This window comes from Phyllobates terribilis, unplaced genomic scaffold, assembly GCF_046119375.1.
Source record: "Phyllobates terribilis strain yellow unplaced genomic scaffold, ASM4611937v1 Scaffold_14__1_contigs__length_39327217, whole genome shotgun sequence".
Classification (NCBI taxonomy): Eukaryota; Metazoa; Chordata; class Amphibia; order Anura; family Dendrobatidae; genus Phyllobates; species Phyllobates terribilis.
The window spans coordinates 259,331-272,524 of NW_027362774.1; positions in this window are offsets into that span (position 1 = coordinate 259,331).

The window sequence follows — 13,194 nt, forward strand, 5'->3', positions numbered from 1 at the left end:
ACTTGGGGCCATTATACTGTATGGAGCACTATGTGGGACCCATTACACTATATGGAGAACTATGTGGGGCCCATTACACTGTATGGAGCACTATGTAAGGCCAATTATACTGTATGGAGCACTATGTGGGGCCCATTACACTGTATGAGCACTATGTGGGGCCCATTACACTGTATGGAGCATTGTGTGTGGCTCTTTCCACTGTATGGGGCCTTTTACACTGTATGGAGCACTATGTGGACCCATTACACTGTATGGAGCACTGTTTGGGGCCTGTTACACTGTATGAAGCACTATGTAGGGTCCATTACACTGTATGGAGCACTATGTGGGGCCCATTACACTGTATGGAGGACTATGTGGGGCCCATGACACTGTATGGAGGACCATGTGGCGTCCACTACACTGTATGTAACACTATTTGGGCCAATTACACTGTAAGGAGCATTATGTGGGTCCCATTACCCTCTATGGAGGACTATGTTGGGCCCATTACACTGTTTGTAGATCTATGTGGGGCCCATTACACTGTATGGAGCACTTTGTGGTGCCCATTCCACTGTATGGAACACTATGCTGGGCCTATTATATGGTATGCAGCATTATGTGGGGCCCATTACACTGTATAAGCACTATGTTGGGCCCATTACACTGTATTGAGCAATATGTGGGACTCATTACACTTTATAGAGCCCTGAGTGGAGCCCATTACACTGTATGGAGGACTATGTGGGGCCCATTACACTGTATTGAGAGCACTAAGTGGAGCCCATTATACTGTATGAAGGACTATGTAGGGTCCACTACACTGTATGTAGCACTATGTGGGGCCCATTTCACTGTATGAAGCATTATGTCTGGCCCTTTATGCATTATGTGGCGCAATTACACTGTATGTAGCACTGTGTCAAGGCAATTATACTATATGGAGGACTATGTTGGGCCCATTAAACTGTATGGAGGACTATGTGGGACCTATTCCGCTGTATGAAGCACTATATGGGGCCTATTATATGATATGGAAGATTATGTGGGGCCCATTACACTGTATGAGCACTTTGTGGGGCTCATTGCACTGTATTGAGCACTATGTGGGGCCCATTACAGTTTATGGAGCACTATGTTGGGCCCATTACATAGTATGGAGCACTATGTGCTGCCCATTACACTTTATGGAGCACTGAGTGGGGCCCATTACACTGTATGGAGCACTATTTGTGTCCCATTACACTGAATGGAGGACTATCTGTGGCCCATTACACTGTATGGAGGACTATGTGGGGTCCACTTCAATGGATGTAGCACTATTTGGGGCCCATTTCACTGTATGAAGCATTATTTGGGGCCATTACACTCTATGGAGCACTATGTGGATCCTATTATACTGTATGGAGAACTATGTTGGGCCCTTAATACGGTATGGAGCATTATGTGGGGCCCATTACACTGTAAGAGCACTATGAGGGGCCCATTACACTATATTGAGCACTATGTGGGGCCCATTACACTTTATGAGGCACTTTGTTGGGCCCATTACATAGTATGGCGCACTATGTGCTGCCCATTACACTGTATGGAGCACTGAGTAGGGCGCATTACACTGTATGGCGCACTATGTGGTGCATATTACACTGTTTGAAGCACTATGTGGGGCCATTATACAGTATGGACCACTATGTGGGGCTATTATACAGTATGGAGCATTGTGTGTGGCCCTTTCCACTGTATGGGGCCCATTACACTTGTGGAGCACTGTTTGGGGCCTATTACACTGTATGGAACACTATGTGGGGCCCATTACACTGTATGGAGCACTGTTTGGGGCCTATTACACTGTATGTATCACTATGTGGGGCCCATTACACTGTATGGAACACTATGTGGGTCCCATTACACTGTATGGAGGACAATGCAAGGCCAATTACACTACATGGAGCACTATGTGGGGCCCAATACACTGTATGAACACTATGTGGGTCCCATTACACTGTATGAAGCACTATGTAAGGCCAATTACACTGCTTTGAGCACTATGTGGGGCCCATTACACTGTATGGAGCACTATGTGGGGCCCATTACACTGTATGGAGGACTATGTAAAGCCAATTACACTGCATGGAGCACTATGTGGGGCCCATTACATCACATGGAGCACTATGTGGGGCCCATTACACTGTATGAGCACTTTGTGGGGCCCATTACACTGTATGGAGCAGTATGTGAGGCCCATTACACTATATGGAGCATTGTGTGTGGCCCTTTCCACTGTATGGGGCCCATTACACTTGTGGAGCACTGTTTGGGGCCTATTACACTGTATGTATCACTATGTGGGGCCCATTACACTGTATGGAGCACTATGTGGGGCCCATTACACTGTATGGAGGACTATGTGGGGCCCATGGCACTGTATGGAGGACTATGTTGGGTCCACTACACTATATGTAGCACTATTTGGGGCCCATTTCACTGTATGGAGCATTATGTCTTGCCCATGACACTGTATTTAGCTTTATGTGGGGCCCATTACACTCTATGGAGGTCTATGTTGGGTCCATTACACTTTATGGAGAACTATTTGGGCCCATCACACTGTATTGGAACACTATGTGGAGCCCATTATACTGTATGAAGGACTTTGTGGGACCCATTACACTGTATGGAGGACTATATTGGGTCCACTACACTGTATTGAGCACTATGTGGGGCCCATTACACTTTATGGAGCACTATGTAAGGCCAATTACATTGTATTGAGCTCTAATTGGGGCCCATTACACTGTATGGAGCACTATGTGAGGCTCATTACACTGTATGGAGCATTGTGTGTGGCTCTTTACACTGCATGGGGCCTTTTACACTGTATGGAGCACTATGTCGGGCCCATTACACTGTATGAAGCACTGTTTAGGGCCTATTACACTGTATGCAGCACTCTGTGGGGCTGATTACACTGTATGGAGCACTTTGTGGGGCCCTTTACACTGTATGGAGGACTATGTGGGGCCCATGGCACTGTATGGAGGACTATGTGGGGTCCGCTACACTGTATATAGCACTATTTGTGGCCCATTTCACTGTATGGAGCATTATGTCTTGCCCATTACACTGTTTGAAGCATTATGTGGGGCCCATTGCACTCTATGGAGAACTATGTGGGGCCCATTACACTGTATGGAGCACTGTGTGGTGCCCATTCCACTGCATGGATCACTATGTTGGGCCCATTATACGGTATGCAGCATTATGTGGGGCCCATTAAACTGTATGAGCACTATGTGGGGCCCATTACACTGTATTGAGCACTATATGGGGCTCATTACACTTTATAGAGCCCTGAGTGTGGCCCAGTACACTGTATGGAGGACTATGTGGGGCCCATTACACTGTATTGAGGACTATGTGGGGCCCATTACAATGTATGGAGAACTATGTTGGGTCCACTACATTGTATGGAGCACTATGTGGGGCCCATTTCACTTTATGAAGCATTATATCCTTTATGCATTATGTGGCGCCATTACACTATATGTGGCACTATGTCAAGGCCATTATACTGTATGAAGGACTATGTTGGGTCCATTAAACTGCATGGAGAACTATGTGGGGCCCATTACACTGTATGGAGCACTGTGTGGTGCCCATTCCACTGCATGGATCACTATGTTGGGCCCATTATACGGTATGCAGCATTATGTGGGGCCCATTAAACTGTATGAGCACTATGTGGGGCCCATTACACTGTATTGAGCACTATATGGGGCTCATTACACTTTATAGAGCCCTGAGTGTGGCCCAGTACACTGTATGGAGGACTATGTGGGGCCCATTACACTGTATTGAGGACTATGTGGGGCCCATTACAATGTATGGAGAACTATGTTGGGTCCACTACATTGTATGGAGCACTATGTGGGGCCCATTTCACTTTATGAAGCATTATATCCTTTATGCATTATGTGGCGCCATTACACTATATGTGGCACTATGTCAAGGCCATTATACTGTATGAAGGACTATGTTGGGTCCATTAAACTGCATGGAGGACTATGTGGGGCACATTACACTGTATGAGCCACTGAGTGGGACCCATTACACTGTATGAAGCACTATGTGGGGCCCATTACACTGAATGGAGAACTATGTGTGGCCCATTAAACTGTATGGCGCACTATGTGGGGCACATTACACTGTATGAATCAATATGTGGGGCCCATTACACTATATAGATCTCTGCGTGGGGCACATTAAACTGTTTGAAGCACTAAGTGGGGCCATTATACAATATGGAGCACTATGTGGGACTATTATAAAGTATGGAGCATTATGTGGGGCCATTATACAGTATGGAGCATTATGTGGGGCCTATTACACTATATGGAGGACTGCTTGGGGCCATTATACTGTATGGAGGACTATGTGGGACCCGTTGCACTGTATGGAGCACTATGTGGGGCCCATTACACTGTATGGAGCACTATGTGGGGCCCATTACACTATATGAGCACTATGTGGGGCCCATTACACTGTATGGAGCACTATGTGAGGCCCATTACACTGTATAGAGCATTGTGTGTGGCCCATTCCACTGTATGGGGCCTTTTACACTGTATGGAGCACTATGTCGGGCCCATTACACTGTATGGAGCACTGTTTGGGGCCTGTTACACTGTATGGCGCACTATGTGGGGTCCATTACACTGTATGGAGCACTATGTGGGTCCCATTACACTGTATGGAGGACTATGTGGGGCCCCTGGTACTGTATGGAGGACTATGTGGGGTCCACTACACTGTATGTAGCACTATTTCTGGCCCATTTCACTGTATGGAGCATGACGTCTTGCCCATTACGCTGTATGAAGCATTATGTGGGGCCCATTACCCTCTATGGAGGACTATGTTGGGCCCATTACACTGTTTAGAGAACTATGTGGGGCCCATTACACTGTATGGAGCACTGTGTGGTGCCCATTCCACTGTATGGAGCAATATGTTGGGCCCATTATACGGTATGCAGCATTATGTGGAGCCTATTACACTGTATGAGCACTATGTGGGGCCCATTACACTGTATTGAGCACTATGTGGGGCTCATTACACTTTATAGAGCCCTGAGTGGGGCCCATTACACCGTATGGAGGACTATGTCGGGCCCATTACACTTTATTGGAGCACTATGTGGGACCCATTACACTGTATGGAGGACTATGTGGGGTCCACTACACTGTATGTAGCACTACGTGGGTCCCATTTCACTGTATGAAGCACTATGTCTGGCCCTTTATGCATTATGTGGCGCCATTACACTGTATGTAGCACTATGTCAAGGCCATTATACTGTATGGAGGGCTATGGGAAGGCCCATTATATGGTATGGAGGATGATGTGGGGCCGATTACACTGTATGAGCACTATGTGGGGCCCATTACAATGTATTGAGCACTATGTGGGGCCCATTACAGTTTATGGAGCACTATGTTGGGCCCATTACATAGTATGGAGCACTATGTGCTGCCCATTACACTGTATGGAGCACTGAGTGGGGCACATTACACTGTATGGCGCACTATTTGGGGCACATTACAATGTTTGAAGCACTATGTGGGGCCATTATACAGTATGGAGCACTATGTGGTGCTATTATACCGTATGGAGCATTATGTGGGGCCATTATACAGTATGGAGCATTATGTGGGGCCTATTGTACTGTATGGCGCACTATGTGGGGCCCATTATACTGTATGGAGGACTATGTTGGGCCTATTACACTATATGGAGGACTACATGGGGACCATTATACTGTATGGAGCACTATGTGGGACCCATTACTCTGTATGAAGCACTATGTGGGGCCCATTACACTGTATGGAGCACTATGTAAGGCCAATTACACTGTATGGAGCACTATGTGGGGCCCATTACACTATATAAGCACTATGTGGGGCCCTTTACACTGTATGGAGCTCTATGTGAGGCCCATTGCACTGTATGGTCCCTTTTACACTATATGGAGCACTATGTCGGGCCCATTACACTTTATGGAACAATATGTGGGGCCACTTACACTGTATGGAGGAATATGTGGGGCCCATGGCACTGTTTGGTGGACTATGTGGGGTCCACGACACTGTATGTAGCACTATTTGGGGCCCATTTCACTGTATGGAGCATTATGTCTTGCACATTACACTGTATGGAGCATTATGTGGGGCCCATTACACTCTATGGAGGACTATGTTGGGTCCATTACACTGTATGGAGAACTATGTGGGGCCCATTACACTGTATGGAGCACTGTGTGGTGCCCATTCCACTGTATGGAACACTATGTTTGACCCTTTATGCATTATATGGCGCCATTACACTGTATGTAGCACTATGTCAAGGCCATTATACTGTATGGAGGACTATGTTGGGCCGATTAAACTGTATGGAGGACTATGTGGAGCCCATTACACTGTATGAGCTCTATGTGGACCCATTCCGCTGTATGAAGCACTATGTGGGCCCATTGCATAGTATGGAGCACTATGTGCTGCCCATTACACTGTATGGAGCACTGAGTGGGGCACATTACACTGTATGGAGAACTATGTGGGGCCATTATACAGTATGGAGCACTATGTGGTGCTATTATACAGTATGGAGCATTATGTGGGACCATTGTACAGTACGGAGCATTATGTGGGGCCTATTATACTGTATGGAGCACTATGTGGGGCCCATTGTACTGTATGGAGGACTATATGGTGCTATTATACAGTATGGAGCATTATGTGAGGCCAATTATACTGTATGGAGCACTATGTGGGGCCCATTATACTTTATGGAGGACTATGTTGGGCCCATTACACTAAATGGAGGACTACTTGGGGCCATTATACTGAATGGAGCACTATGTGGTACCCATTACACTGTATGGAGCAGTATGTGGGGCCCATTACACTATATGGAGCACTATGTAAGGCCAATTACACTGTATGGAGCACTATGTGGGGCCCATTACACTATATGAGCACTATGTGGGGCCCATTACACTATATGGAGCTCCATGTGAGGCCCATTACACTGTGTGAAGCATTGTGTGTGGCCCTTTCCGCTCTTTGGTCCCTTTTACACTGTATGGAGCACTATGTTGGGCCCATTACACTGTATGGAGCACTGTTTGGGGCCTATTACACTGTATGGAGCACTATGTGGGGCCCATGGCACTGTATCGAGGACTATGTGGGGCCCATGGCACTGTATGGAGGACTATGTGGGGTCCACTACACTGTATGTAGCACTATTTGTGGTCCATTTCACTGTATGGAGAATTATGTCTTGCACATTACACTGTATAGAGCATTATGTGGGGCCGATTACACTCTATGGAGGACTATGTTGGGCCCATTACACTGTATGCAAAACTATGTGGGGCCCATTACACTGTATGGAGCACTATGTTGAGCCCATTACACTGTATGTAGAACTATGTGGTGCCCATTCCACTGTATGGAACACTATTTTGGGCCCATTGTACGGTATGGAGCATTATGTGGGGCCCATTACACTGTATCAGCACTATGTGCGGCTCATTACACTTTATAGAGCCCTGAGTGGGGCCCATTACACTGTATGAGCACTATGTGGGGCCCATTACACTGTATTGAGCAGTATGTGGGGCTCATTACACTTTATAGAGCCCTGAGTGGGGCCCATTACACTGTATGGAGGACTATGTGGGGCCAATTACACTGTATGAAGGACTTTGTGGGACCCATTACACTGTATGGAGGGCTATGTGGGGTCCACTACACTGTATGGAGCACTATGTGAGGCCCATTTCACTGTATGAAACATTATGTCTGGTCCTTTATGCATTATGTTGCGCCATTACACTGTATGTAGCACTATGTCAAGGCCATTATACTGTATGGAGGACTATGTTGGGCCCATTAAACTGTATGGAGGACTATGTGGGGCCCATTACACTGTATGAGCTCTATGTGGACCCATTCCGCTGTATGAAGTGCTATGTGGGGCTCATTATATGGTATGTAGGATTATGTGGGACCCATTACACTGTATTGAGCACTATGTGGGACCCATTACACTTTATGGAGCACTATGTTGGGCTCATTTCATAGTATGTAGCACTATGTGCTGCCCATTACACTGCATGGAGCACTATGTGGGGCCCATTAACTGAATGGAGGACTATGTGGGGTCCACTACACTATATGTAGCACTATTTGGGGCCCATTTCACTGTATGGAGCACTATGTGCATCCTATTACACTGTTTGAGCACTATGTGTTCCCATTACACTGCATGGAGAACTATATGGGGCCCATTCCACTGTATTGAGCACTATGTGGGGCCCATTCCACTGTATGGAGCACTATGTTGGACCCATTATATGGAATGGAGGATTATGTGTGGCCCATTACACTGTATGGAGGACTAGGTGGGATCCACTACACTATATGTAGCACTATTTGGGGCCCATTTCACTGTATGGAGCACTATGTTGGTCCTATTACACTGTGTGAGCACTATGTGTTCCCATTACACTGTATGGAGAACTATATAGGGCCCATCACACTGTATCGAGCACTATGTGGGGCCCATTCCACTGTATGGAGCACTATGTTGGGCCTATTATACGGAATGGAGCATTATGTGGGGCCCATTACACTGTATGAGCAATATGTGGGGCCCATTACGCTGTATTGAGCACTATATCGGGCTCATTACACTGTATAGAGCACTTTATAGGGCCTATTACACTGTATAAAGCACTGTCCTCTGCACGCACACCATCCCATCAGTCCATGCGCCCTCTCATCAGTCTGCGCGCGTGAAGGGGAGGACTGTGATATATGAAGAGACTAGATCAGCGTTGCAACTGGTAGAGGTGGGTAGTTATTTTTATTTTTTAATTTGGGCCATTATACAGTATGGAGCATCATGTGAGGCTATTATACTGTATGGAGCATCATGTGGGGCCATTATACTGTATGGAACATCATTTGAGACCATTATACTGTGTGGAACATTATGTGGGGCCATTATACAGTATGTAACATCATGTTGGGCCATTATAGTGTATGGAGCACTGTGGGGCCATTATACTGTATGGAGCACTATGTGGGGCCCTTTATACTGTATGGAGCACTATGGGGTCCCATTATACTGTATGGAGCACTATGAGTTGTTTTTCTAAACTAAAACCTCAGTATTAAGGATAAATTACCGTGTTGGCACTTTGCGATAAATGAGTGAGTTGTGGATTGCAGTTTGGGCACTTGGTCTCTAAAAGGTTCGCCATCACTGATATAGACAATCGTTCCACAGTCTAGTATAAATACTGTGCTCGGTCAGTCCACACCTAGTGTAAATGCTGGGGTCAAGCAGTCTATAGTGTCCTGTGAATGTTGTGGTCAGTCATTCCACAGACAAGTGCAAATGATGTAGACATTCAGTTTACAGTCTGATGCTCGGTCGGTCCATAGTCTAGTGTAAATACTGTAGTCACTTGGTCCACGGTGTATTGTTAATGCTGCGGCCAGTCTCATGTAATTGCGGCATTAATTGTTATATCACTAATAGCAAGTGTATTCTATTACTTTGGAAGACAGAGTATAATGAGAAGAAATGTTCCTTCTCTCTGTACCTGAGATATGGTGGTGTTATACTAGGAGTTGTGTATAGAAGATATACAGGTGAAAAACCCAAACAGTACTGTATATTCTCATGTATCAGGAAGGTGTTATTACACCTCTGCTGGTCTGGAAATCATGCCTAGACCAACAGTTATTATCAGTAATTTATATTAATTACCTGTCTTTTGATTCTTGTGATTCTTTTTGCAGTCGACAAGAAATATTGTCACGCTTCACGTTCCACCATCACACTGGGCGTGAGAGGTACAATAATACGTTTCTGAAATTCAATAAAAATGATTGACTAAAAAATAAAAGATGATTCATTTTATTGTGCTTGTTACACTACAGTATTTCTTATTCATGTGAAGTCACATTTAATCAATCGAAAATATTTTTGTTTAATTTTTGTACTATTATGTGACATTAACACATTTATTGTAGTTAAATCCCTACCTTCCTCTCACCTTCCAATCCCCTTCCAAAAATCAGGATGAAGAGAGAAGGAAAAAAGAAAATCCAAAAAAGAAAACAATATCTGCCATAGCGGCAGACCACGATGTGGGGCCCCTGAGTCGGGCTCCCCCTTGCCTGGTATCGCACTTTCTATTTTATTGTACAGTTGAAAGCGATGATGGAAGAGAGAGCTGTCAGGTCCCTCCTCTATCCTTCTCCCTCTGCGTCTGAGCTCTGACATCTCAGGGCAGCGGGGTCGATGATATCATTACATCATGCCAGCTCTGCCAAGCAGTGCAGAGCTGCAGACCCCAAACTGAGGAAACCGGAGCAGCGGGGGAATGAGGAGAGGTCAGTATTCTTTTTTTAATTAGTGGAGGCTATATTACTGTTTGGAGAGCTTTGAGGGGCCCTAAAAGAGTTTGCAAGCCTATGTAGGGACCATTATACAGTTTTCAAGGCTATGTAGGGGTCGTGATACAGTTTGAAGGGCTATATGGGGGACATTATACAGTTTACAAGGCCATATAGGGGGGCCATTACACAGCTTGCAGGGTTATATTGGTACCATTGTACAGTTTGCAGGGCTGTGTACGGGCCCAAAAACAGTTTGCAAGGCTATGTGGGGGCCATTATACAGTTTGCAGGGCTATATGGGGAACATTTATACAGTTTGCTATGTGGGAACCCTAAAACAATTTTTGCAGGGCTATGTAGGGGCCACTATACAGTTTGCAGGGCTATATGGGGGTCATTATACAGCTTGCAGGGCTGTGTGGGGGTCATTATACTGTTTGAAGGGCTATGTGGGGGTCACTATACAGTTTGCAGGGCTGTGTGGGGGCCCTGAAACTATTTGCAGGGCTATGTGGGGGTCATTATACAGTTTGCAGGGCTGTGTGGGGGTCATTATACAGTTTGAAGGGCTATGTGGGGGTCACTATACAGTTTGCAGGGCTGTGTGGGGGCCCTGAATCTATTTGCAGGGCTATATGGGGAACATTTATACAGTTTGCTATGTGGGAACTCTAAAACAATTTTTGCAGAGCTATGTAGGGGCCACTATACAGTTTGCAGGGCTATATGGGGGTCATTATACAGCTTGCAGGGCTGTGTGGGGGTCATTATACAGTTTGAAGGGCTATGTGGGGGTCACTATACAGTTTGCAGGGCTGTGTGGGGGCCCTAAACCTAAACCTTTGCAGGGCTATGTAGGACCTTTATAGAATTTACAGGGTTATATAGGGGACATTATACAGTTTGCAGGGCTGTGTAGGGGCCCTAAAACAGTTTGCAGTCTGTGTAGACCATTATACTATTTGGAGGGCTATGGGGGGGGGCAATTATTCTGCTTGCAGGGCTATATGGGAGCCATTATAATGTTTGGAAGGCTAGTAAGGTCCATTATACTGTGTACCAGCCATTATAGAATTTGGAGGTTTGTGTTGCGGCCATCATATTGTGTATAGCGTTGTGTAGGGGCCATAATACTGTGTGGAGTGGTGTAAGAGCCATTATACTATATAGTGGGCTGTTATACTGTATGGTGTACTGTGTTGGGGCCATCATACTGTGTTGGGGTCACTGTGGAGCTATCATACTTTGCAGGAGTGGAGGGTAATATAGAGTCATCACACTATGATTTTAGGGTGATATGTAGGAATTCACTGTGGGAGTATCATACTGTGTTTGGGGGCACTATGGTTGGCATCATACTTTATGGGGACCATGAAAGGGGTATTTTAATGCTTGGGAACACTAAGGGTCTTCAATAGTGAGAAAATTACTTTTTAAGTTCTGAGTTATGCTCTTCTATGACCCTGTCAAATTTTTTTTTTCATACTTTGGTGGAGTAATTTGGGACTTATGCTATGGGGCCCCATGATTTCTATGTACGCCCCTGTGTGCCATATTAACTTTCCTTTTCCTATTTCTTCCTTCTGTTATCCTAATGACCCACTGCATAGTTAAGTTTCTTTCAGCTCTGATTATTTTTCTATGCAATTGAAATTGAGACCTGGATCTGAAATCTATTCTGATGAATAATTAGCAATTACTTACCTCTTCTGTGTCATCTTGACCTGTTTCACCCCTCCTGTTTGTGGGGGCTCCCTCCGCCCCAAGGTTTGGCAGTATTATTACAGAAATGTTGGTCATCAAAGTGACGCGCCCCTGGGCCTGTGTCGCGCTGCGTTGCGCACGCGGGAGCTTACCCGGAGCCGGATCTCTTGAGGGTTGTAGTCTCGTGGCGGTGATCCGGTCCGTGCCCAGGGAGTCAGACTCGTGGCGCTGTATTAGCGGTAGATGTTGGACGACTACGCCACCCGTTGAGTACAGCTAAGGAGCTGCTGCTGCAGGGCAGACCGCTGAGGCCGGTGGTAGGATTGTGCAGCGTGATAGTATAACCCCCAACGGGAGGGGTATGGCCTCAGGGCAGCCGACGTGGATGATGGGGGTAGCAGGAACCACTCGGAGACGGTACGGTGTAGTTCAGGGTCTTTACTGGTGACAACGATAGACCCTCCCGGAGTACTGGCTAGCGAATGGGGCCTGGTCAGTCCTTGAGCAGATGGGATCTCCCCTGGCCAGGCGGAGTTGTAGGCCTCCCAAACTAACGATACTCTTCTGGCTACCTTGCTAGAAGCGGGTATAAGTAGCCCACGTCCCTGAGTGTACCGTGTGGTGCTCACCCGTATGGCCGGTGACTCGGGGCCTTCTAGTAGCTTCCGCTCCACGACGGCGGTGCTGGTCCCACGCGTGTGACCGTGCCTTCGGGTTTCTGGGCCAGAGGACCTGCAATCCCCTGCCGGTCGGTTTCTGCTGCTGGATAGGAGTTAGTCCCCACAGCCTCGGACTCCGGGTCCGGTGATAACTTCTCAGTCAGGGCGAGCTCTGCAGCTGCCAGCCCCTGACTCTTTGTAGTACTGCTCCCACAGAGCTCCTGTTGTTCTTCCTATGCTGCTTCTCTTCTCTGTCTCTACTTCTTTTCTACTCACTAACCCTGCCTCAGCCCTAGGTTTATATAGGGGAAGTTCTTCCCCTCCCAGGACTGGGCAGGAGGTGTGGCATGCACAGGATCCCTGACCAA